The 27,167-nt window shown below is 43.2% G+C and overlaps 2 protein-coding genes across 8 annotated transcripts in view; one reads left to right on the plus strand and one right to left on the minus strand.

Moving 5' to 3' along the window:
• The window catches only part of DNAJC24 (DnaJ heat shock protein family (Hsp40) member C24), a 177,234-nt gene that overhangs the window by 111,101 nt on the left and 38,966 nt on the right, over positions 1-27,167 (minus strand). The window contains exons 1-2 of one of the 3 annotated variants that reach the window (XM_068260486.1): positions 8,759-8,801; positions 8,299-8,426 (exon numbers count right to left, since the gene is read on the minus strand). The exons of 1 other annotated variant lie outside the window; for it this stretch is intronic. The gene's annotated coding sequence lies outside the window, so the exon portion shown is untranslated. Of the gene's footprint in view, positions 1-8,298; positions 8,427-8,758; positions 8,802-27,167 lie in introns of those variants that run through there. One more of the 3 variants, XM_068260485.1, reaches the window with a different exon arrangement.
• Positions 1-27,167, plus strand: part of DCDC1 (doublecortin domain containing 1) — a 751,262-nt gene that overhangs the window by 24,128 nt on the left and 699,967 nt on the right. Inside the window, exon 1 of one of the 5 annotated variants that reach the window (XM_068260482.1) lies at positions 21,874-21,911. The exons of the other annotated variants lie outside the window; for them this stretch is intronic. The gene's annotated coding sequence lies outside the window, so the exon portion shown is untranslated. Of the gene's footprint in view, positions 1-21,873; positions 21,912-27,167 lie in introns of those variants that run through there. 5 annotated transcript variants of the gene reach the window in all.

A 27,167-nucleotide genomic window follows, 5' to 3' on the forward strand; every position in this document is an offset into this window, starting at 1 on the left:
GCCAAGACGAGCATTAATGTTGGGTGACGCAGCTGTAGTCAGGCCCGGATTTACGTCACCGGAGCCTATAGGCACAGATGTCCTAGCACCCTAGACTTCTCCCTTACTTCCCTTGCCTGCCATAGGTAGCTAAAGGTGTCCCTCCTTCATCAGGGGTTCCTCCGTAACATGTAGGGTGACTTATTCGCAATACACAGCACTTTGATTGCAAGCCAGTGGTGTGCCGTCTCATTCTTTACGTTTGATGTGATGCAAGCTGTATGAGCAACCCAGCGGAGACAAGGCACCGGCGGAGTGTTTCAGGTAGCTTGTGACCTGATCAGCTGCTGACCAAGCACCTTGGTGAAGTTCCATAGCTAAAGGTGTCCCTTAATATTAGGTAGCGAGAGGTTCCCTCAGTATTAGGTAGCTAGAGGTACTCCCAACTGAAGGGAGATCTCGTCAGTGGAATGCTGACACCTGGGTGAGTAACCTCTCATTTACTCTCTGCTTGGGACTCTGCATAGGTAAGGAGGGAGGGAGGCACTAGGGGAGAGGAGTGAGCCGTCTTTCCATCATCAAGCGCTTGTAGGCACGTGCCTATAGTGCCTTATGGTAAATCCAGCCCTGGCTGTAGTACAATGTATTTACAATGTATACAATATGGAAAAATGCAAAGAATCAAAGGAAGTCGTACATGGAAAAACGCAATCTTAAAATAATTGCAGAGCACTAGAAACCCTGAAATCACATGGAAAAATGCCAGCACAAGTGTGACCCCTGTCTGAAGCTTTTTATCACAACATAGGCCAATACAAGCTGGAAGAGGTGAGGCCAAATTTGACTTAAAGTGAACCTGGAGCAGGGAAACTAGCTTCAGGTCAGCTACTTACCAATGTAGAGGGAAGACTCTGGATGCCATAGAACCTTCCTCTCATTCGATTGCTGTCCCCGTTGAAGTCACGCTCCTTCAGAACCCCTCAACAGGCTTTGGAAGTACTCGCATCCCCGACGAGTACATCCATACTGTGCATGTACGAGCCTAGACTCGCGTATGTGCAGTACAAATATGCTTGTCTTTGGAAGTACTCGGGGACAAGTATACTTCCAAATACTGCCGGAGGAGGAGCTAAAAGGTATTTGACCAAGCTGGTCAAAGAACTTCACCGGGGCCCAGCGCTGAAACAACAGGGCAGAGAGGGACTGGGAAGGCTCTATGGGATCCAAAGCCATCCCTCTCCCTAGGTAAGTATCTGACTTTTTTTTTTTTTTTTTTTTGCTCACTTTAGGTTTACATAAAAAAGAAAATGACATTTACTCAGTATCTTTGGAACTACTGAACATTTTGACATGCTATTTCAGCATATGCTGAGTTTAAAGAGGAACTTCATCCCAATCAGTAGTTGATACCTACTTTTCTAGTTAAAATCTTTACCTTTTTTCGAATAGATCATCAGGGGGGGTCTGTATGGCTGATATTGTGGTGAAACCCCTCCCACTGTGTGATGTCATGACCAAGGTCCTGACAGTTTGCTGTCTATGAACCGTTGCATGGTGGGAAATAAAGGCTTTTTCCATCTGCCAAGCAAGCAGCTTCGCCCTCTGTGCATAGAACTCTCAGTAACGAACATTCCTTGCAGATCACCTGGCAGAACTTAAAATGTCACCACCAGTGACACATTTCAGAATGTAAATCAGGGAGAGGAAAGATGTTACAGTGGGCAAACACAGACTAAAAAAATAATATTGTAAAAAAATAAGCTGTTTTATTGATTATGTTATTTTCACTACAGTTCCAGATTTGAATGTGTAATTTTTTCTGGGTTTCTTTGGCGTGATTATGAAAACTCTTCTCCATACTACAATAAGCTGTTAAGCATTTCATGGGTTTAATAGCAGTCGCCACTGATTGCCCCATTCAGCAGCTGGTTGATGTATGATGAATAACCTCTGCGTTGTTTTTTTTTTTTTTTAAGTAACATATTGTTTCTGAGAAAATTCCTGATGTGACTGTTCCCTTAGCACGATAAAAGGACATTCATTGCAGGCCATTAATTGCATCACACTCCAGTGTATAATCTGAATGAGCAAAAGGTGATAATTTGTAGGTTAAAATGTGTTAAGTAGTTGAAATGCAGTCTATTTAACTTAATTAAGCAGTCTAGTGTAAATGTCTCTTTGGTGAGTAAGTGAAGTCACCTTTCTGGCCTGAGCATTTGTTTTAAGGATTGCTAGGGGAGTTGGGGGTCAATATGTACAGACAACTGGGACAGTCAGAAAGGCTGCTTGTCGAGTATAATCTGTGATTGCCGTATTACACGCAATTGTGATCAGACGTCCGCTACACATGAGTTTAAAGATAAACCCTTAAATGTATTAAGTAAAAGTATATCTCGATTTATATCAGTAACTCCATTTTTTTCAAATACCTTTTCTTGCTTGCGTGGAATCTGCTTTACAACATTTCTAAATCGTGGTCTTTTTAGTGAGACTTATGTCACACAGAGAGATTGGTAGCAGCTGCAGATAGATCTCCAGGTCAGTTGCTGCTTATTAGTGATGACCATGTCTAGAAGAAATCATGGAGAAGCATGATGTGATCAGCTTGGTCAGGTGATAGAAATGTAAGTCTCTAATTTGCTAGTCATGATCATGTGCTAAAGCAGGATAAGATCACAGCAAATCAGAACTTTGCAAATCTATCAGCTGGTCAAACAAATCACATGCTTGATCATGAGTTCTCCTAGACATGACCATCACTATAGCTTATGCTATCTGATGGTTTTGCTACCAAACCTTGCAGTTTACTATAAAGGGATTCTACTGTGTGTCACTCTCACAGCTGCATAAACATATATCATAGCTTTTGCAGCAAGTCACTATAGCTACAACCTGTTGCTATGTGCATGTGTGGTCATTACTGATAGCTCAACTGCTAGTTTTAGTGTCAGGGTCCTCTCTGCAGTTCAGCTCAATGTGGATGGTTTCAAAAACCATTCAGGATCTGTGTCTGCCACAATGTACTAGTTGTGCTAATAACTTGTGCAAGTTCTGTTGTTGGGTTTTGTTTTTTTTTTGCATTGCAAGGGTTACAGAACTAGTGCACTTATCTGAGCAAATGTAGCAGTTGAATTCATCCCACGGTCTCCTGAAAAGTAAACAGAAGCCAACACACTTCTGTCTGGCTGATAAAACACTGCTGATAACAAGACGGGCCTGTAGAGATCAAACAACTATTATTTATTTTGTTTTGCAGCCGAATTAAGCATATTCACCATCAGACTGTCATGGCTGTTTAGAATTCATTGTTGGTAGGTAACTATAGAGCATGTTGCTATGGTAAAAGGCCATCTGTAAAGCCTCAAATCCATGCTAGATTATTCCCATCCAAGGCAGTCGATCAGGGCTGTCTTATAGTAGTAGCACAGCTGTCCCGCAAGGTCTGTCATGCCACATAAAGTAGGACATTTCACATTAAAGAGTCCATTGTCCCCTCCCTTAAGCTTCTGTTTAGTAATTCCCAGCTGAGTCACTCCTCTTCTACACTCCATAGACACAAAACACATTACTTGGCTGTTGCCTAGCGATGTGTCTGTACAGCATGAGGGTCTTGCAGTGTTAACCACACAATGACGTTTGAGTCTGGCAGTTGACACAAATTGAGAAGTAGTACATGAGTACACTTCTTAAAGCAAACCTGAAGCGAAAAAAAAAATTGTGATATAATGAACTGTATGTGTGGTACGGGTAATGAATAGAACATTAGTAGCAAAGAAATGAGTCTCATATTTTTATTTTCAGTCTTCCGCAGCGCCAGTACCGGGTCCCCGCACTTCCGTCAGTTGGAGCCAGTCTGACGTAAGAGAAGTGCGCCCTTCTCCAGCAGCTGCCAGAGAGGTACGCAAAGAGCACACTTCTCCTGCGTAGACTGGAGCCAACTGCCGGAAGTGCGGGGACCCGGTATTGGGGCTGCAGAAGACTGAAAATAGAAATATGAGACTCTTTTCTTTGCCACACATACAGTTCATTATATCGCTGCAGAAGACTGAGGATGGCGGCGTAGGAGCGATCGGAGCATATGAGGCTGGAGGAAGCCCCAGGTATGTATAAATACAGTGGGATGCGAAAGTTTGGGCAACCTTGTTAATCATCATGATTTTCCTGTATAAATCCTTGGTTGTTACGATAAAAAATGTCAGTTAAATATATCAAATAGGAGACACACACAGTAATATTTGAGAAGTGAAATTAAGTTTATTGGATTTACAGAAAGTGCACAATAATTGTTTAACCGGTTCAGCGCCGCAGTGCCGAAAATCTCATGCATCCGAGCAACGTTCACCTCCCATTCATTCGCCTATAACTTTATTGCTACTTATCACAATGAATTGATCTATATCTTGTTTTTTCCGCCACCAATTAGGCTTTCTTTGGGGGGTACATTTTGCTAAGAGCCACTTTACTGTAAATGCATTTTAACAGGAAGAATAAGAAAAAAACAGAAAAAATTCATTATTTCTCAGTTTTTGGCCATTATAGTTTGAAATTAATATACGCTACCGTAATTAAAACGCATGTATTTTATTTGCCCATATGTCCCGGTTCTTACACGATCTAAACGATGTCCCTATCACAATTTATGGTGCCGATATTTCAATTAGAAATAAGGGTGCATTTTTTCAATTTGCGTCCATCCCTATTTATAAGCTTATAATTTTAAATAATAACATATTCTCTTGACATGCATAATTAAAAAGTTCAGACCCTTGGGTAACTATTTATGTTGTTTTTGTTTTTTGTTTTTAATTGTATTTTATTTATTTTTTTTAAATAAAAAAAGTGTTTGTGGGTAATTTTTGGTGTGGGAGGGAAACTGCTAATTTTAAATGTAAAATTATATTTTTTTTAATCAAAAATGTATGTGGGTGCAGTTTACTATTTCGCCACAAGATGGCCACAGTGAAAAAAGTCCTGGATGCGAAAGATCTCGCATCCAGGAACTAAAATGCTGGGGAAAAGTTTCCTGGGGGCAGAAATACCGCGCTCTCTGGAGAGAAAGCGTCGGTATTTCTGCGGGGAAGCTAGATCGGTGAATGGGAATTATATTCCCATTCACTGATCGGGGGGCTAGCGGCGGGCGGCGGGTGCGCGCGCGGGTGTGCGCCCGATCGCGCGCACCACGCAGGGAAAACAGCAGTGCCTATCTGGACGAGGAAACTCGTCCAGATAGGCCGAACTGGTTAAACAAAATTAGGCAGGTGCATAAATTGGGGCACCACAAAAAATAAATGAAATCAATATTTAGTAGATCCTTCTTTTGCAGAAATTACAGCCTCTAAACGCTTTCTGTAGGTTCCAATGAGAGTCTGGATTCTGGTTGAATGTATTTTGGACCATTCCTCTTTACAAAACACCTCTAGTTCATTCAGGTTTGGTGGCTTCTGAGCATGGACAGCTCTCTAACTCACACCACAGATTTTCAATTATGTTCAGGGCCCCCCCCCCCCTCCCCCCCCTCCCCCCCGTTTTAAAAGAACAGGCAAATGTTTGATTTTATGAGGGCAGCCATCTTTTTGGTTGAAAGGAGGTGACAGGGAGCATGAGACACAGTTCCAACTGTCCTGTGTGCTGATCACCCCTCCCAGTTGCTAGGCAACGTGAACAACAACATAGAATATCCCATCATGCTTTTCACGGCATCAGGGAAAAAAGCTCGGGCAGTTTTCTTTGATGGGTGGAGCTTAGCTAAAAATGCAGCTAAAAATGATGCTTTGGTAAGAAAAACAAAGTTCTGATGCTGTGAAACACCAAGCCTTTTCAGTTCTGCTGAGTAGATTTTTAGTCCGGATGTTCACTTTAAGCGGTTCTGTTTGTGCTGTGAGCGGAGAAAAGGCTTCACTCTCGATGGTTGAACGATGCACAGTAACTCCATCTACAGCAAGATGATGTTTGTTGTAGGTCTATGGTGCTGGTCTGTGGGTTGACTCTGACTGTTCTCACTATTCGTCGCTCCTGTCTATCCGAGATTTTTCTTGGTCTGCCACTTCGAGCCTTAATTTGAACTGAGCCTGTGGTCTTCCATTTCCTCAATATGTTCCTAACTGTGGAACCAGACAGCTGAAATCTCTGAGGCAGCTTTCTGTATCCTTCCCCTAAACCATGATGGTGAACAATCTTTGTCTTCAGGTCATTTGAGAGTTGTTTTGAGACCCCCATGTTGCTACTCTTCAGAGAAAATTAACGAGGAGGGAAACTTACAATTTACCCCCTTAAATACTCTTTCTCAAAATTGGATTCATCTGTGTATGTAGGTCAGGGGTCACTGAGCTTACCAAGCCAATTTGAGTTCCAATAATTAGTTCTAAAGGTTTTGGACTCAATAAAATGAAAATTTATGCACCAGCCTAATTTTATTCAAACAATTATTGCGCACTTTCTGTAAATGCAAAAAACTTCATTTCACTTCTCAAATATCACTGTGTGTGTCTCCTATATGGTATATTTAACTGACATTTTTTATCGTAACAACCAAGGATTTATACAGGAAAATTATGACGATTAACAAGTTTGCCCATAATTTTGCATCCCACTGTATTTCTATTTTCATGAGCTCTGAGTCCCTTTAAACTGTGAAACCAAAAAGAGCAAATGACCGTTTTAACTTTCCTCCAGTAAAACCTTATCTCAAGCTGTCTCTCGCTGTTTCTTGGCTGTTTCAGTGCTTCAGTAAACAGGACTGTATGTGACCCAAGTTTGGTCAAAGAGCTCAGAGAAGCTCTTTTGCATGGATAACAACTGAAGTTTTTTTTTTTTACTCTTACTGTACTGGAAAACATGAGCCTTTTTTTCTTTGTTACTAATGTTCTATTTCTTAGCTGTACTACACATATTATTATTTAGTATTTATATAGCGCCGACATCTTCCGCAGCGCTTTGCGGAGTTTGTCTTGTCACTAAACTGTCCCTCAGAGGGGCTCACAATCTAATTTCTACCATTAGTCATATGTCTATGTATGTATCATAGTCTGGGGGAAGCCAATAAACTTATCTGAATGTTTTTTGGGATGTGGGAGGAAACCGGAGTGCCAGAAGGAAACCCACACAGACACGGGGAGAAGATACAAATTCCATGCAGATAGTGTACTGGCTGGGATTCAAAACGGGGACCAAGCGCTGCAAGGCAAGAGCACTAACCACTACGCCACCATGCTGCCCATACAAATTTATTGTCTCATACATTTATTTTCACTTCAGGTTTGCTGTAACAATAATCGGTCAATAATTTTTTGCAAGTGTGTAAAAGCCTTATTTTTATCTATCATCTTACAAGTAATGCTATAAAAAAAAAGGTCAGCTGCTGTTCTTCACAACACAGTTTTTTTAAGCAACTATCTATCTGATTAACACAAAACATTTACACATACAACGCTGTGTATTTCTTCAATAAATATTCCCAAATATAATAATCTACTTCTAAGTAGATAAGAACAAGAGAAGGAAGATGTCATTACAGAAGATATAAATAAATATTAGCAGCCAGACAGCAATTATGACCTGCCATGTAGCTGCTAATTGACTTTGTTACTGTTTCATTGCCACCGATAAAGGGTATGAAGTTGTTAGGAGGAGACAAGGCGCCAGGCCATAGGTGAGATGTTGCGGCCATACAAGGTGCTGATAATCACGTGGTGCTTTCTCATTGCCCCTCAGTAACACAACATGGCTACTGCTGCAGCTATGCTTCTATATATTTGCAAAAAAAAAAGGCTATGGCTGTAATTAGAGGTAACACTTCTCCAGGAACACAGCCATGATGACAGCTACAGTCTTCGCTAAATTTGTCACAGCATCCCATAATTCCTGTTGTGAAGAGTAAAATTACAATGTGTTGCACAGAGGCGTAACTGGAAATCTCAGAGCCCAATAACTAAATTTCCATAGAGTCTATGCTCACATCTAGACTTTGGGATGACTATTGTAGGTTTATACAGTATATAGCGCCAATATCTTCCATGGTACTCTATAAATAGTACAGTATACTACAGCTGTTTCAATCATTTCTATGGCCACAGGTGTATACAAATCAAGCATTTAAGGTAGACAGACATCTAGCGATGATGGGCAGATTCGACCAAGAGACAAATCTCTCTGTAATCAAATCTGATTAGAGAGACATCTATTGGCTGCCCATACACTGCAGGCCGATTCCCGATCAGTTTCAGCTGAAATCGATCCGGAATCGGCCTTGTGGCTTGCGGGTCCGACGCTGTCCCCCGATGTGTAATGTGCCCCCCTGGTGCCCAGTGCAGTATACATTACCTGTCCACATCCACCGCTTATCTGCCACTTGTCCGCCGCTGTCGTGGTTGCTGGCGTACACGTGGGCTCGTTTGTCACCTCCTAGTTTATCTTTTCACAACTTGAAAATAAAATGCCTTTTACACCATCTGCAAGCAAAAAAATTTGAAAATAATTTTGGCAGTACTTTTTCACCTACTTTTTGGTACTTTTTGCTTTGCAAAGCGTTAAAAAGTTATTTTCAATCAAAGGTGATCTCCTACAAGAAAACTCTCACTCTCTAAGCACTGTGAGCCCTGGTCACTGCTGAGCTAAAGTAGGATTATGCCGGGCAGTGCTGATGGTGGCCCTGATTGCGCTATGGCCCATGTGCAGTTAACTTTTTCTCCTGAGTTTTCTCTTAGGAGATATTTTCACACCTAGTCAATAAAATGCCCCTTTACTCCTCAGCAAGCAAGAAAATAATTTTAACAGTACTTACTTTTTCACCTACTTCTTGGGAGTTCTGCACTTGTCAGGATGCTGAAAAGATACTTTAAGCAGAAGATGAAAAACGATCCCCTATGAGATAACTCATGGAAAAGTTATCTGTTAGCCAGGGTTTTGATTACGGTGGTCACCGGGGTTCTGCTGTGGCTCTGGGCTAGAGGTTAGTGCCTAATAGGGATGATCAATGAGATGCAAATTTTTCTGAAATGATGCACATTTTATGCAAATGTATGCAGTTTGAAAATGGACCAATCAATTTAAACCTAGGTTTAAATTGATTGGTCCATTTTCAAGCTGCATATATTTGCATAAGAATTTGCATACATTTGTATCAACTCGGAACAATGTGTATATCTGTGATCATCCCTAGTGCCTAATGTTGGACCGCATACACATGCATAAGCCTAACCCTCCCTTTCTTAATGCCCAACCCTGACTTCCCTACCTGATGGAGTCCTATTCCTGATTCTTAACCCTAACCTGCCGGACAAATATAGTCTTTATCATGCCTAAACCTAACCTCCCTGCCTGATGGGCTGTACATCCAAGAAACCCCTTAAAGGGAACCCAAGGGAAGAAAAATATAGGTATTGACATATTTATTTCCTTCAAAATAATGCACATTGACTGGCTGGATTAGCCACATGCTTGTTCCTGGTGTTATTCACTACTGCAGCCAAATAGATCAGCAGGGCTGACAGGCAAATGGTATTGCTTAAAAGGAAATAAATATGGCAGCCTCCATATCCCTCTCATTACAGTTGTCCTTTAAAAGGAAATCATTTCTCATTGCATGCATTTCAGCCAAGTGGGGTGACTTTAGCTATTAGGTGGTAGTGATGGTTAAGTAGATGCAAATAACTTTGAGTTGATGCAAATTTATGCAGCTGGAAAATGAACCAATCAAATTTTACCTCAGCAAGATTTGATTGGTTCATTTTCAAGCTGCATATGTTTGCACAAAAACTTGCATACATTTGCATGAACTCAAAGTTATTTGCATCTACTTTACCAATTTACCAACACTATTACTATTAGGGGGTAGGGTATCCTAAGTTTTTCCTTTTTCAGAATACACATTTTTGCTGATTTATTTTGTTTAATGAGTTAATCAATGTTTGGGTTTTTTGTTTTTGTTTTTTTTATTTATCTGTTATCAAAGTGGAACTTTGACCAATGATTGAACTTCATCCCAATCAGTAGCTGATATCCCCTTTCTCATGAGAAATCTTTACCTTTTCTCAAATACATCATAAGGGGGCTGATATTGTGGTGAACCCCCCCCCCCCCCCCCAAGTGTTATGTCATGACCATGGTCCTGGCAGTTTGCTGTCTGTGAACCTCCTTGCACTGTGGGAAAATAACAGCTTTTTACAACTGCCAAGCAAGCAGTATCTTCCTCTGTGCATAGAACTCTCAGTAATGAACTACACATCACCATCAGTAATAAATGTCAGAATGTAAATCAGGGAGAGGAAAGATTTTACAGTGGGCAAACACAGACTAAATAATCTATAAATGAATATTGTAAAAAATAAGCAAATTTATTCATGATTATTTCACTACAGTTACTCTTTAACCTTTTCTGGACATAGCTAATTGAAATCTACGCCCTGTTTGGGACCTATTACTACTGCCAGAGCGTAGATTTCAATGACCACACTGCAGTCTACTGCAGCTCTTCCGTCGCTGCAGCCCACTTCCATGTCCTTGGGTGCCTGTGTAACGTAATGCAGGGGATAGTCACCAGGGGCATCTAGCAGTCACAGCTAGCGGTCACGGTGCCCCTACTGTCTGTCCCCTGTATTACATCGCACATGCGCCCGGGGACACGTAAGTGAAGAAGACTTAGCAGCCGGTGGGGAGAAGCGGAAACCAAGATTGACCATGCGGCGGACAGGTGCAAACATAAAGGAAAAAATGGTATATCTCCTGAAAAGAGCATACAACGTGCTGAGAAAGAGTATGTGTGGAATTGTCTTTGTGACAAGACCCCCTAGCTTCCTGTGTTTAGGTACACTTTAACCACTTCACACCTAGACCTGTTTTCCCCTTATGGACTAAGGGCTTGTTCACACTAGGGGCATTTTTGACAATTTTTAAGCGCTGGCGACTTTCAAAATCGCCCTGAAAGCGCTTGTGCCATGATTCCCTATGAGAGAGTTCACATCTGAGCGGTTAGTTTCCGATCCGCTCAGATAAGCGGTGCTTGGGCCATTTTTGAGGCGATTCCGCCTCAATGGAAGGTATAGGAAAACGCTAAACACTCACAAAATCGCTTTGTGCAGAGATTACATTCACGTTTTTAAGAATAAATACATTATATTTATTCTTTTATAGATCAAACAGTTCACTGACGTCAGGAAGTGAAAAAACACAATCACTCTGCAAAAGCACTTAAGAAAACCATCCAACTCAGAGAAATCGAAAAAAAAAACGCTTCAAAAACCGGCCAACGCGGACGGAACGAAATGTGAACAAAGCCTAAAGCAGTGTTGACGTTTTAGCTTTGTTACTATTTAGTCAGCAATAACTTTATCACTACTTAAGGCCCCTTAGTGATATATACATTGTTTCTTTCAGGAAAAACTAGACTTTCTCTGGGAGCTTTTTTTCCTCAGGAATTATTTTATTTTCTATGCATTTTAAAGGAGAAAAGAAGACAAAAATAGAAAAATACAGTTTACCAGTTTTCACCTATTATTATGTTAAAATAAAAAGTGCTTTCCTAGATAATAAACCCTAATTAAATTTGGCTATGTATCCTATTTATTATAATACTTAAATTTTGTTGCTGCTACAAAGAATAGAGGGGACTTTCAGTTTTGTAATAATGGTTTAATTTTCTGTATTATGTCGTTTTTTTTCCCCCTAGTACTGCAATGATAATAAAAAACATGTCTAAAAATAAACAAAGGGAATAAAAAGGTTTATAGAAAGCGTAATAAGTTGCTTTATATGCAGAGGGTATGGTTTCAAAAGTGGGTGGGGCTATAAGATGTGGCCAAATCGTATTTTTTTAAAGTAACAGCCCCCTTCTATTTGTTATAACTTATCCTGGTGGATTAGTCAAGGGCAAACCCAGGATTTTTAAAGGGGGGGGGGGGACCCAGAAAGGTCTCTCTCAGCCCTGATCAATATAATATGGTATGATATTGGAGTATGACTATGGTAGAGATTAGATTGTGAGCTCCTCTGAGGACAGTAAGTGACATGACTATTTACTCTGTAATGCACTGCGGAAGATGTCAGTGCTATATAAATGCATAATAATATGGTAGGACATTAGAATATGACTATGGTAGGATTAGATTGTGAGCTCCTCTGAGGACAGTGCGTGACATGCCTATGTACTTTGTAATTTGCTGCTGATGATGTCAGTGCTGTATAAATACATAATAGTAGTTAGAATAAGAGATTACTTATTTGCATTATTATCCGTATTCACTGGCCCCTGGTTTGGTGTTACAGCTGCCTGTGAATACAGATAATAATGAGGACAGTCAACATCTGTAATGATGGGAGAAGTGAAGCTTTCTGGCAGGTCCTGACTTCCTTCTTTACTAGCACACAGCAGGGGGACGGGGCACTGTTCATACCTGCCTCTGTGCTCTGTCAAGTTCTCCAGAGCTGCTCCATGTGCTGTACACAAGCTGCCAATACATCCAAAGTCAACTGTAGCCGAAAAAGAAAGGGGGTGGTGCGCCATCTACTTCAGATGCCAGCCCAGTGCTGTGAGCTGCAGGATGCTTGCAGACATTCTGGTGTCTCAACTTGTGCCTGTCCCTAGACACTGCACAGGCCCTGGTCTGAGGGGGGATTCTGAGCAACAGTAACCCCCCTAAACTTGCCTATGGTAGTGGCCCCCCTCTTATTTATATATTTCTCTGTGGTCTGGTAGAGCATTCCAGAGGGTCTAGTGATCCTGTTCTGCATTATATATTTTTCAAGTGTAGTCTAGTGTTCCCCCTTTCACGTTAATGTAGGACCTGGTAGACTAGTGGTACCCCTTCCCCTTTATGGCATTCCTTGGTTGTCTAGTGGCTTTCCTCTTTCCCACAGCTCTCCCTGGTAGTCTATGCCTCCACCCCAATAGATGTTCCTTATAGTCTAGTTGTAGTTACCCTTAAAGAATTCCCTAGTGGTTGAGTGGTATCCCCCTTCCCCTTTAAGAATTCCCTGGTGGTCTAGTCTTATCCCCCTTCCCTTGTAATAATTCCCTGGTAGCCTAGTGGTATCCCCCCCCCCCCCCATTTACCTGGTAATGTAGTGGTTCTCCTGACAACCCCTCCTTACAGAGATTGGCAGCTTGAAGCTTGACTGTAAGTATGACTCACCCTCCTAGCTCCTGTGTCGATTTGCTCTCTCCACCTGTCACTCACACTAATGGTCCCTTGTGTCTGCATGTATGGGTCCCAGCTTGAGGTTGTGAGGAGTGGGAGTCCTACTTAGCCAGATACTCTTCTAACTGCTGTACGCTGACGGGGGGGGGGGCTTGTGATCTGAGAACGGGCACCCTGGCTGGTGCCCCACTTGTTGCCCTGGTTGATGAGCACTGGTGTTTAAGTCCTTCTGCTACAACTGGTAGCAGAGAGGATGTGAATGTACTGTGTCATTAGTACTAGATTTAAAGGGAACCTGAAGTGAGAAAAATATGGAGGCTGCCATATTTATTTCCTTTTAAACAATACCAGTTGCCTGGCAGCCCTGCTGTGCTATTTGGCTACAGTAGTATCTGAATCACACCAGACACAAGCATGCAGTTCATCTTGTCAGATCTGACAATAATGTCAGAAATACTTCCTGCATGCTTATTCAGGGGTTTTGACTCAAAGTATTAGAGGCAGAGGATCAGCAGGATAGCCAGGCAACTGGTATTGTATAACAGGAAATAAATATGGCAGCCTCCATATCCCTCTTCCTTCAGGTTCCTTTTAATGTGTTATACCCAACAAGTGTTTCATGCTGGTTGCTAGTACATAAAAGGCAGCATAATTTGCTTTCAACAGGACTTCCTACTGTCAATGAGGTTTATGTATGAGAATTTCAGCAGTTTGGCACCCAGAGAGCTTTGATCAATAGCTCCAAAATGCTCTTTTTAGGAACAGGCTACTCCTGGCAAATGTGTCTTTTAAGCGCACAACAGAGTCACCTTTCACTGCCGCCGCCGCTCGTATCTTATTAGCAATTTCTTTAATTAGTTTGCTTAGTGATAGATAGTTAAAGTAACAGACAAGTGACAGATTGTTTGTCTTTAATGATTTTCTTGTTTCAGGCCCATTACAAAGCAATTAGAAAGCTGACAGCGTTTTCACTCTGCATTACTGATCATGGAAAGTGATGAGAAATGAGAGGCGATGAATATTAATTGTATATTTTCATATGATTATCATAAATTATTACCTTGTCTAATGTGATGCAGGTGAACACTGAAGCAAAGTCATATATGTTAATTTGAGACATCACACAGGAGCCGTGGCGGACCCCGCAGAATCTCACAGCCCCGGATTAGGCGTTTTATGTTTGTTTCAAGATGAACGTTGAGCCCAAATGTGTTTTGAGAATAGCTTTGTGAATCAATAAACAATGTAATTAGATATCCAAGCACTAATTTTATTAGAGAGGTAAAACGATTCAGGATGTCACAGCTTAGACACGTGTTGCCAGATCAATGATTTTAAGATCAAGCTGCATTTGGATTAACACTAATATTAGTTTGATTTTAAAATGTGTATTTATTCTGTGTTATGGAAAGAACATGGTTAGAAATATGTTCATTGTGGATGCTCCTGAGTGTAGTGTACTGAGGAGGATCATCCACCAGGCAACGTAGGCATGTGCTTGGAGCCTATTGGGTGTCAAGGGGCCCACCAACCACCTTCTCTGACCTCTCTCCACTTCAGCTTACCAAAAAGACCACAAGGCCCCAAATCTATAACCTTGCCTATGGCCCAATTAATCCATCTCTGAGAGTACTGCTATATTTGCTTTTCAGCAATGATTTTGTTAGCTGGAAGAGCTGTTAAAGAGAAACCGTAACCAAGAATTGAACTTCATCCCAGTCAGTAGCTGAAACCCCCTTTCCCAGGAGAAATCTATTCCTTTTCTCAAATGGATCATCAAGAGGCTCTGTATGGCTGATTTTGTGGTGAAACCCCTCCCATAGTGTGACATCAGCGCTTCACAGCTCTGAGGTCCAGACATCACACTGTGGGAGCCTTAATGCATTGTGGAAAATAACAGCTGTTTCCAACTGCCAAAAAAAGGGAGCAGCATCTCCTTCCAGTGACATCATCTGCCAGCAGTAAAAATGTCACCGTGTGATAAATGTCAGAATGTAAATAAGGGAGAGGAAAGATTTTACAATAAGCAAACACTGACTAAATCATTCATACATAATTATTGTAAAAATTAAGCACTTTTGTATTACATTATTTTCACTGGAGTTCCTCTTTAAGTGTTAGAAGCTTAGTCTTGGCCACACCTCCTTTATGGTTGTAGAGCTGAGCATAATGTCGCTGTATTAATCCTCACCCAGAAGGGCTGTAAAGGCTTTGTAATGCAGACAGGCTGAATCATGGGAAACTTTTGAAGCGTTGGTTAAGGACCGTAGGCTTAAACCCCCTAGTGACCAGGCTATTTTTTTTACAAATTGGTGCTCTGCAGCTTTAATGGCTTGTGGCAGAGCACTACATTTTAGCAGATGAATGATTCTCCTAACCCCCTTTTCAGCCCACCAACAGAGGTTTCTGTTGGTGGGCTCTGATCGCTGCTGCAAGCTGTCTTTTTTTTAATAAATTTATTTATTGTGGTTTTTTGTTAATAAAATGTATTTTTTTCTTTATTTTCCCTCCCTCCGGCAGCCAATCACAGCAATCTGCTCTCATAGACATGAGCCTATGAGAGCTGATCGCTCTCTGAGCGTCACGGCTGTCCCCAGTACCGCGCTGCTGTAGATCGCAGCGCTGTACAATGTAAGTAGACGGGAGTTTTTAACAGTCTGCTGTCACACTGATGACGGAGCTCTGCTCCGTCATTCAAGCGGGGATGCGCACATATTAATGCGCGCGCTCCCCCTGCAATCTCCGCCCCCAGGACTTGAAGCCAATTGGCTTTAGGCGGTCCTGGGGGAGCCACTGCGTTCACGCCAATTGGCGTGATGCGATCGTTAGTTAGTTAAGTTGGTGACATTACAATATTCTATATAGACGAGGGAGGTCTGGCAGTTCCTAATCCATGGGAATATTTATGTCAGCTCAGCTGCAGCATCTGGGTTGTTGGGCACAGAAGGATTTGGCAGAAGCGACTAGAGATCTGCTCAACTACTGGTTAGACTCGGAATCTATTTATACAGCACTGGAAGGCTGAAGTTCCTCTGTAACAAAACTTTCAGCCTTATTTATTCTATCCTAAAAGTTCCTATACCTGTTCTAATGTGGTCAGGATTACTGCAGCCTTTTCTAGTTGCACTGTCTCTGTAATATATCTATCTTCTTTTCCTTGTCAAGCTTTATCGACCCAGGGAGGAATGTGCTGCCTCTGCTGTGATAGGGAGAAGTTATGCACGAACCCTCCACGCCCCCCTCTGCTCTCCTTTGTGCTGTGTGTATGAGTCACAGGCAAAATCTGTGCTCACAGCCAGCCTGTCTGAGGCTCAAGGAGCTGTGACCTTGTGAACAGCTGTGAGTGCAGAAAGATCAGTTCAAAGCCCAGACAAGCAGCTAAATGTAATGAATATAATGGCAGCTGCGGCGAGCGGCACCACCGCCGCAGCTGCCTCCACGTCTCCGCTCGTTCCTCCGGCGGAGGTAGTCTGGGGGACGACGGCTGCGGCGAACGGTTCCGCCGCCGCAGCTGCCCTCGTGCCCCTGCCCGTCTTCTCGGCGTGTAGGACGCCAAGGACGGGGCTTTCTCCTGCCCACAGGGTCGCTGTCTTGCGCAGGCGCGCGTACAGACAGGACCTTTATTCCAGGAAGAGAGGCGTCAGCTGACCTGCTGGTCGCCTGAATTCAGAGGAGTCCCACGGCGCCCAGGATTGGCTGGTCCAGCAGGGGCGTGCCAGCGGGGTCTTTTCTGCTTCTTAAGCCTTCGGGCTTCATTCTACTGGTGTCTGTTGTCGTGAATACTTGCGTGTTAGCGCTCAGACCTTAGACTAGATCCCAGGTGTTGATGCTAAGGATTTCACACCTAATCTAGGATATTGCTACCTTGCTATTGTTATTGGTTAGACTAGTTCCCGGGTGTTCATGCCAAGGACTTCACACCTAGACTAGGATATTGCTTGTGTATTGATCTCCTGTGTATGACTCTATTAGCGATTTCTCTGACTCTGATCCTGCTTTCTGATCCTGTACTTTTGCCTATCTGCCTTCCTGTTGCTGAACCTCTGCCTGATTCCCGATTACTCTCTTGTCTTACGATTATGTACCGATACGTACATTCCTGTTGCTGAACCTCTGCCTGATTAACGTTTACTCTCTTGTCTCACGATTCTGTACCGATACTTACCTCTCTGTTGCCGAACCTTGCCTGTCAGACCATTCTACTCACCAGTGGGCCCTCGCCACTGGTGAGGTGTTAGCTCCACCAGATCCGCTGGTGAAGTTGTTCTTTAGTGCAGTACTGTTTGTATCTCAGGCCGGCAGATATTCTCTCTCTTCAGTTGCTGTATCTCCAGCTTGCTGTGGTAGTGCTCTATTATACGGTCAGTGAACCGATAGTACCTCACCAGCCCCTCTGGTGAGGTCTTGCCAAACTATTAAAGTTACGGTTGCGCCAAACACCACACACTCAGCTCTTAGTCTTGTTTTACTGGCATTATTGGTGATTCTGCAGATCACACATAATCTGGTATAGCGTCTGAATTATTGGTGATTCTGCAGATCACCACATAATCAGACATCTGAGATACGACACCCAACCGTTACACTAAGGCAACACTGAGAGTAACATTCCAGCAGTCAAGTCAGGCTTGAGAGGAGCCAATGCAAACAGGCACCTGCTCTGATGATGTATTTCCTGTTTGGCGGCCATCTTCATTGTTTACAAAACAATTAATAAAACAGTGATTTTATCAGAAAGCAGTGGGGAGCAGCGAAAATGTCACAGAGGGGGCTAGGAGAAGACAACAAACAGGCTGGTACGTTTAATTATGTAAGATTTTTACAGTACAGATTCTCTTTAAGAAATTTCCTCTGAAATGTAAGGAAAGCTGGGAGAGAGATATACCAGAGATTCTCGGAAGTGGACTGGTGGGAGGCTCTACAATTCATTCCTTCTACACAACTACAGTCTGCTGATCGGATCATTACTGAAGTGTTAAACTCGCTACCTTGAATGGGCAGATTGTTTGTGATCATTCGACTAGCAGCGATTATCGTCCAAACAGGAGAGATCGGTCTGCATGGATGAGAGTCACTGTGATGGCAGTTTGTAACCTTATTACATTACATACCTTCACAGACCCAGTGATTATATTGGACAACTGTCTAATGGGTTTGACTAGATGAAATGGATATCTGATGCAGAGGAGAGGATTTTTATCCACACTCTATGTAAAGGCCCATATACACACACTCAAACAAACTGCCAGATTGTCGTGTGATTTTGGTCTGTTGGACAACAACCAGGCATGTGTATGTGTGGCAAATGACTAGACGAGCGACTGGTAACAGGCGGTTTGCCCGATCCATCCGGCGGATCAACTTACACGACTGTTGGTCTGATATCATGCAGTTAGCTACGTGCGTATAGCGCTGTTGAATGACGTATTCGCTTGCATGCACATTATGTTAATGGGTTGGTCGTTCAGTTTGTTGGCGCATGGAAAATACAAGTAGAGTAAACGGTTTGTCATGGCGTTGGTCATGTCGTGAAGTTGGTGATGCACTTTGTTGGACGTGTGTACATACTTTTACACTTTCTGATGTTGTTTTTAACTGCCTCATGTCACAAACTTTGAACTTTTGTTTGCCTCTAAAGAAGAGGTTCTTGTATAGACTGCAAAAGGTTTGTCGGACCAATCACTGCACATACATCGATGTGACATGGATTTTTAACAAACTTACCATATTTGTTTATTACTCAAAGGGCTTGATTCACTAAGACAAATAGCATGCCTTATCAGAGATAACACGCCTTATCAAAGTTAACACGCCTTATCAGAGTAGCATGGTGAACTCATGCCTGCCAATTGGCAATGACGAGAGCTTTACTTGTCCTGCCCTGAGCCCCTGCGGGTTCGTAGCGCTCGCTATGCTACTCTGATAAGGCATGTTAAAGCGGAATATAACCCAGCATTTCAACTTTGCTCTAAAACATTATTTACAGCATATTATATGCAACCAGCATTTTTTTTTTTTACTAGACCAGCATTGGAAGGGTTACACACAGAGCTTTAAAGTTCCGTGGAGAGAAATGCAGACGCATCCAAAGTTTAGATAGATACATTTAAGTAAACACAATGTAACAAGTGAGGAATGTGACTCACTCTCTGTGTCCGGGAGCTCCTGCACAGTCAGAGTGTGTGTCACATTCCACACTTGTTACATTTTGTTTACTTAAATGTATCTATCTAAACTTTGCTGTGGCAGCATTTCTCTCCACGGAACTTTAAAGCTCTGTGTGTAACCCTTCCAATGCTGGTCTAGTAAAAAAAATGCTGGTTGCATATAATATGCTGTAAATAATGTTTTAGAGCAAAGTTGAAATGCTGGGTTATATTCCTCTTTAACTTTGATAAGACGTGTTAAAGGGGAACTGAAGAGAGAGGTATATGGAGGCTGTCATGTTTATTTCCTTTTAGACAATACCAGTTGCCTGGCAGCCCTGCTGATCCTCTGCCTCTAATACTATTAGCCATAGCCCCTGAACAAGCATGCAGCAGATCAGGTGTTTCAGTGGTTCAGACTTATAAGTCTGATCTGACAAGACTAGCTGCATGCTTGTTTCTGGTTTTAATCAGATACTACTGCAGAGAAATAGACCAGCAGGGCCGCCAGGTAACTGGTATTGATTAAAAGGAAATAAACATCACAGCCTCCATATACCTCTCTCTTCAGTTCCCCTTTAACTTTAATAAGGCATGCTATTTGTCTTAGTGAATCAAGCCCAATGACTGTAATTAAAAGTTACTCAACCGAAACTGCTCTCACCAAAGTGGTCAACGACCTTGCCTTAGCTAAAGCTGAAGGTAAATACTCCATTCTCCTCCTCCTTGACCTGTCAGCAGCTTTTGACACAGTAGATCATCCCCTACTCCTCCAGTCCCTCCAGTCCTTGGGCATTCACGATCTCGCCCTGTCCTGGCTTTCATCCTACCTCTCCAACCGCTCATTCACGACCACCTTCAATGAGTCCTCGTCCACCCCCAACCACCTCTCGGTGGGAGTCCCCCAAGGTTCGGTCCTTGGCCCCCTACTGTTCACCCTATACACATCCTCCATTGGCAAGGTTATCTCCTCCATGGGTTTTAACTATCATCTGTATGCAGATGACACCCAAATCTACCTCCACACCTCTGACATATCCACCACTACCATGGACAAGGTCTCCTCCTGTCTATCAGCCATCTCCTCCTGGATGTCCGCTAGGTTCCTGAAACTAAATCTAGACAAAACGGAATTTATGATCTTCCCACCCCGGCCATCCACGAACCTCCCAGATGTGCATGTCACTGTTAACCACACTACCATTCGCCCTACCTCTCAAGCCCGCTGTCTGGGTGTCACCCTGGACTCCGCACTCTCCTTCACTTCCCACATCCAAAACCTCACTAAGTCCTGCAACTTCCACCTTCGTAACATCTGTAAGATTCGCCCTTTCCTGACCTCTGCCACCACCAAACTCCTCATCCATGCCCTCATAATTTCCCGCCTTGACTACTGCAATGCCCTGCTGTCCGGTCTCCCTATGACCCGAACAGCCCCACTGCAGTCCATCATGAATGCGGCAGCCAGAATTATCCACTGCTCCCATCGCTCCACCACGGCAGACCCCCTCCTAGAATCCCTCCACTGGCTTCCTATCCAGTCCAGAATCAGATTCAAGATACTGTGTCTGACCTACAAATCTGTCCACAAAACCTGTCCAACCTACATTTCCGATCTTACTCAGAGGTACACACCTAGCCGCTCACTCCGCTCTTCCAATGAACTTCGCCTAACCGCCCCCCGCATCACCCAGTCCCATGCAGGACTTCTCAAGAGCTGCTCCAACACTATGGAACTCCCTACCTCCACCCATTAGGGTAGCCCCCTCCTTCAACATCTTCAAGAAAGCCCTCAAAACTCACCTTTTCACTCTGGCCTACTACCCCTCACAAGTGCTCTAAACCTACAGCTGAACTCTGATCCCCTACCATTTGTGTCCTTACCTCTCCCTCTAGATTGTAAGCCTTTGGGCAGGGTCCTCCTCCTTTTGTGTCCTACCTGATCTTGCACCTCCATTACTGTGAACCCATGCTATGCATCTGAGTGAACCTAACTTGCCTAATCTCCATGCTCCATCCAGTGACTGACTAAGCATTACCTGGTACTCATACTATGGTGTGTGATCTGGTTTTCTTGTATTCCTGTATTGTCATATTGCTGTATGTCACCCCTAAATATTGTCTGTAACCTAAATTAATGTTCAGCGCTGCGTAATATGTTGGCGCTTTATAAATACAATAAATAAATAAATAAATAAATAAATTTTATAATCACTGTATTATTGATTCTGGAAATGAAAACCTTAATTCCCTTGGTTTCTTGTGATTTGTATTGACATATTCCAGCAGAGATGATGGTTCTCTACATGACCCCAAATTACGGTGTCCTAATACATTTTTCCTTGATGTACAATTAATACAAAACTTGACAGTCCAGGTGTGAGAGAATCTTTGAAGTGTTTTTGCACAAACTGCAAGAATGTTTCAGGAGTTTTTATCTGAAGGAGAGTAACTCAACTATTATGTTTTATAACTATCAAATTTTGTTGGGGGGGGGGGGGGGGGGGGACCTGGGAGGAAAAACTTACTCCTCATTCCCCTCACCTATTGTTTTTTTTTTTTTTTTTTTTAATTCTTTATTTAGAACCAAAGGCACGAAATAGAAAATAGAACATTTATCTCATACAACAATAAAAGTATTACGACATTATCAAGAGTGAGTATGTTATACAATGCATATCTAATACGAGGGCCAATAAATCAAATCTTAAGACCCATAGAAACTAAAAATATCATGTAGTCAGGTGTAATCTATTAACCACTTTACCCCCAGCGGTACGAATTTCTCCGCCCCTTTTTTCCCCCCTAAAAAACCAGGGACGGAGAAATCCGTACCTTCCGCGCTACCGCCGCTGTCCGCGCTCCCGCCGCTCGTGCGCGCGCACCCGCCGCTCGTGCACGCCGCCGCCCGCTCGCCCGGAGATCAATGAACGGGAAAATCCATTCCCGTTCGTTGATCTAGCCCCCGCAATGATCTGCTGCTTCTTTCAGAAACAGCGAGATCATTGTGAGTCTCCCAGCCTCCTACTGCTTCCTGTAAGCGTCCTTCTGGACGCTTACAGGTCGCATGTAAACAAACACTATGTGGCCATCTTGTGGCCAAATAGTAAACTACACCCTAAAAGCATTTTACATATTCAAACATTACATTTACACAATAAATTAACTCATTACCTCCCACACTCCCCAATTTTTATTTTTTTTTTGTAATTAAAAAAAAAAAAAAATACAATAAAAAAAAAAAACATAAATAGTTAGCATAGGGACTGAACTAAGAGGGTATAACACTGTTACTTTATAAACTGCGGGCTTGTAATTAGGGATGGATGCAAAACTGAAAAAAATGCACCTTTATTTCCAAATAAAATATTGTCGCCAAACATTGTGATAGGGACATAATTTAAATGGTTTTATAACCGGGACAAATGGGTTAATACATTTCATGGGTTTTAATTACAGTAGCATGCTTTATTTAAAAACTATAATGGCCGAAAACTGAAAAATAATAATTTTTTCCCACATTTTTTCCTATTTCCCCATTAAAACACATTTCGAATAAAATAATTCTTGGCATAATGTCCTACCTAAAGAAAGCCTAATTGGTGGCGAAAAAAACAAGATATAGTTCATTTCATTGGGATAAGTAATAATAAAGTTATAGACGAATGAATGGAAGGAGCGCTGAAGGGTGAAAATTGCTCTGGTGGTCAGGGGGTAAAACCCCTCAGTGGTGAAGTGGTTAAAATATGAGAGAGCAAAGTTGTGATGGAGCAAAAGCATATGAGTGCTCTAGTCCTCTGTCTACAGTTGTAGCTTCCTTACTACAGGTTCACACAATCATTTTTTTTAGATTTAAAAAAAAAGTAAACAGAATAAACCAACCAACCCAGATTGGAATAAATGAAGCAGTATAGGTTCGCTCACAAGAAGCGGACCACCTACTGCATCCCTTAGGCCTGGTTCACATTAGCGTTCCCTGTCCGGATTTGCCGGGCCGGATCCGGACCGTATACTGTACAAACGGAACGTACGTTCCGCATAGCAATGCAAAGGCTATGCGGACGTTCACACGTGTCCGTTCCGTACAGTACGGAGCCGGATCCGGACTCAGGACACTTTTCCAACATGCACTATTTTTTGGGTCCGGATCTCCGGCCCACGCACCCGGACCGGAGCCGGACCTGAGCCTGACAGCACCATCCGGAACACAGAGACCAATGGGAAACGGAAGGCACAGAACACACTGCCTACAAATACCTGATGTTCTACCCCACTTCCTATGCGTATCCAAGCGGCCATTTCGGATGGGGACACATGGGCCAAGCATGTCTGGAGTGGAGCAGCAGTGACAGACGTGCTGGAGCTGTTTGGCAGAATGTTGGAGGTGGAGGTGAGGCCTACAGCGGAGGAACCTGACTCTACAGGTGCACCAGGTGCACCTTCTGCTGACCCCAACATTTTTTAATTTAAATTTCGCTATTTTTTGCCCACGGATCCGGATAGCAGCCTGATGCATGCCTGATGCAAACGGACCGGATCCGGATCAGGTCCTGATCCGATCAGGATCCGGTCCGTTTGCATGGCAAAACGCAAGTGTGAACGGGGCCTTAGTGTACTTTAGTACCTCATGACAACACACCTCATCATACAAGCAGAGTCAGAGATGACAGATAGCGATGAAATCTCCTTCAACCTCCAGAGCTAGCATCTTCCACTAGAAGTGCCACAGAATGTTTGATCGCCCTCCAGTATCGTGCCTAACTCCTCAGATTCCTGGATCGTAGACCAATACCTCAACGTTTTGTTAAATCTGTCCAAATCATTAGCAGCAATATGGGCCATATTTTCCATCAGATATACGTGATCATCTCTTTCACTACTTCTCAAACATTAGGGGGAATGGGGTTTCGCCAACGCCGGACCACCACACACTTTGCTGCATTCAGTATATGTCTTACTACTGATTTTTTGTATTTTTTCATAGACACGTGTTAACATGCAGAATGTAAAATCCCATAGTAAAGGGAATATCCCCATCAATGACTAGTTTCACCAGTGCCTCAATTTTTTCCAGAAAGTGTCCAATTTGGAACACGACCACAATATATGTGACAGAGTGCCCTGTTCAGTTCTACATCTCCAGTACTCCGAAGTAATTGAAGGAAAAATCTTTTGGAGCTTAACTGTAGTCAAATACCATCTTGAGAGGATTTTGTAGTTAATTTCCTGAATGCGTGCGGATTTAGAAGTCTTATGAGCAAAAGTGCATATTTTAGACCTTTGGACTGGGCTAAGATGAATCCCCAGATCATTTTTCCACTTAGTAAAAGATGGCATGTCAGGGGTTGTCTGCTTGATTAACAGGGAGTAAATAGTCGTGAGCGTTTACTTTATTGGTTCACCTTCAGTACATAGTGCCTCAAAGGTAGAGGGTTTTCTGATCATTGTGGCGGGAATTCTATGGCTTTGTAGATAACATCTTATTTGGAATAGGTTCCACCATTTAAAGTGTATGGCCAAAAATTTAAGTCATAAGTCATCTAACTATAACCATGCATTCTGGTCACAACATTTCTCAAAGGTCAATTTGTCATCTTGTTTGGAATTAATACTTTCTTGATTAAGAGCCAAAGGTAAGTCTGGGTTGTGTGAGAGGGGAAGAAATGGTGATGCTTGAGGACATACCTCAGGTAAGTGTCTAAGTTTATTTACCGTATATACTCGCATATAAGCCGACCTGCGTATAAGCCGAGGTACTCACTTTTCCCTCAGTAACCAAGAAAAAGTGATTGACTCGCGTATAACGCCCCTCCCCAGTATAGCTTTTTCCACAGTAGCCATATGTGCCCCCAGTACAAGTCAGCCCCCCTCCCCATAGCCAGATGGGCCCCAAGGATGATACAGCTGTGTCTCAAGATGTCACTAGATGGTGTCATAGATAGACAGTGATTGCCACACAGAAAGAATAATCGGATCATTGCACCCCTGCACGCTCCGCTCCACAAGCCAGGGCACACAGATAGTCCTGAGCAGTGCACTCTGCACACCATGTTGCAGGGGATGAGGGGCACGGACACAGCAGGGAGGCAGCTGGCAAGAGCAGGTTCACTAGTGCACAATCCTTACGCTCCTCTGCCAGTAACAAAAGCTGCTCTACCATCCATTCTTTTCCACTGACTCGCATATAAGCTGAGGGGGTAACTTTTCAGCACATTTTTTGTACTGATAAATTAGGCTTATACGGGAGTATATACAGTAAGCATTTATATGTATAAAGGCTTAGGGGTGAGCTTAGCTAAGTCAGCATGTCGGGATGTTTGGTCCATAACACAGGTCTAAAGGTGCGTACACACGCCTTATCAGTCCGCCGACAGTGCGTACACACGCACTACAGTCTGCTGAAAACCTGCCCAGCGGGAGGTGCCGACGGACCCGTCGTTTGCTGCTGTAGTGTGTGTGTACGCACCTTAAGAGAGAGTAATTAGACAGTCCCATCTCTAGGTTAGTCCTATTGTTTTGTTTTTGATGTGATTCAATGCATAGTCTTAAAAAATAATATTTTTTTATCATAGTTCCTTACAACTGGGGCATCCCTTGCATCATCCAGGCAGTAATTGTCCCCTCTTGTCTCCCTGACTGCTCATTGGGTCCCTAGCAAGGATGGCAATGCCGAGGTGCACTCATGGAGAAGCATGTGATCAGTTTGATCAGCTGATAGATTTGTAAGGCTCTGATTTGCTGGTCATGATCATGTGTTAAACCAGGAAGTCATCACAGCGAATCAGTTCTCCTAAGCATTGCCATCCCTAGTCCTTCGTAGGGGGGACTAGGGGATAAACTGAAAGTGACCAGACAGGCAAACCCTCAATAGGAGTTAGTGTGCATGGACATTGGGGAGCGGGTTTGTTATGGGGAGGTGCCGGATTGGAAGGGGTAACAATCTGGGGTGTGGGAATTAGGCTGTGTAGAGTGGAGTGGGAGAGATCTACATATGTCTTCCCATTTACTCATAGGCTGGCTGTCCACTCACTCACGTTTGCTCCCAACCTCGGGTGTACCTTGTATCATGCAGGGTCAGGTGCGAATCCTGTGCACTGCGACCCCCTTTTAGTATGGCTCATAAAGGCCATGCTTGAGTTGCTCAGGGTTCATAAAGACCATGCCTAAGGATGCCTAAACTATTCACTCTGGCACATTTTATGCATATACTGTATTTTTTTTATATTGCCCTCTATATTTTAATTAACTAAATAAAAATTACATTTTAGTGCATTAACCCTCCTGGCGGTCTATTAAAAACCGCCAGGGGGCAGCGCAGCCGTTTTTTTGAATTTTTTTTTTTAAAATCATGCAATCTGTGCAGCGGCATCCCCCTACCATCTTCGATCGGCGATCAGGAAATCCCGGTCAAAGAACGGGATTTCCTGGAGGGCTTCCCCCGTCGCCATGGCGACTGGGCGGGATGACGTCACGTGACGTCTAAGGGAGTCCCGATCCACCCCTCAGCGCTGCCTGGCCTATCACGGGGTCTAGGGGAGGGGCTCTGCGGCGCGGGGCGGCGGCGATCGGTGTGCTCACGCAGTTAGCAAAGTGCTTGCTGCGTGCAGCAAAAAAAATTGCGCAAATCGGCCCAGCAGGGTCTGAGAAAACCTCCTGCGCGGCTTACCGCTAGGAAGGTTAATGGGCCTATCCCTTCCTAGGGACCAGTATGTGTAAAAATCTGACAAGATTAGCTGCATGCTTGTTCCAGGTGTGTGATTCAGACACTACTACAGCCAAAGAGATCAACAGGACAGCCAGGCAACTAGTATTGTTTTAAAGGAAATAAATATGGTACCCTTTAAATACCTCTCGCTTCAAGTTCCCTTTAAGCTAAGTACCCACGGACAAATGAATCGGGGAACATCACCGA

The sequence above is a fragment of the Hyperolius riggenbachi genome, chromosome 11 (assembly GCF_040937935.1).
Source record: "Hyperolius riggenbachi isolate aHypRig1 chromosome 11, aHypRig1.pri, whole genome shotgun sequence".
In the NCBI taxonomy this organism is placed as follows: Eukaryota; Metazoa; Chordata; class Amphibia; order Anura; family Hyperoliidae; genus Hyperolius; species Hyperolius riggenbachi.